This window comes from Primulina huaijiensis, chromosome 14 (assembly GCF_012295235.1).
Source record: "Primulina huaijiensis isolate GDHJ02 chromosome 14, ASM1229523v2, whole genome shotgun sequence".
NCBI classification, from domain to species: Eukaryota; Viridiplantae; Streptophyta; class Magnoliopsida; order Lamiales; family Gesneriaceae; genus Primulina; species Primulina huaijiensis.
Genome location: NC_133319.1, coordinates 7,182,788 through 7,183,028, shown reverse-complemented (window position 1 = coordinate 7,183,028; position 241 = coordinate 7,182,788).

Sequence of the window (241 nt, the reverse complement as noted above, 5' to 3'; positions counted from 1 at the left end):
ATAATAAATAAATACATTATCAAAATTGAAAACTGACAATATACATTATTTTGAATATATTAGCCGAAAAATACATAATAAATAAATACATTATCAAAATTGAAAACTGACAATATACATTATTTTGAAAATATTAGCCGAAAAATACATTTTCCTTATAATTACATTACATATATAGATCGTGTATGTAACGTATCGTACTTTCATACTTAAAATTTGCGGAAAAATTAAAAATTTTCTT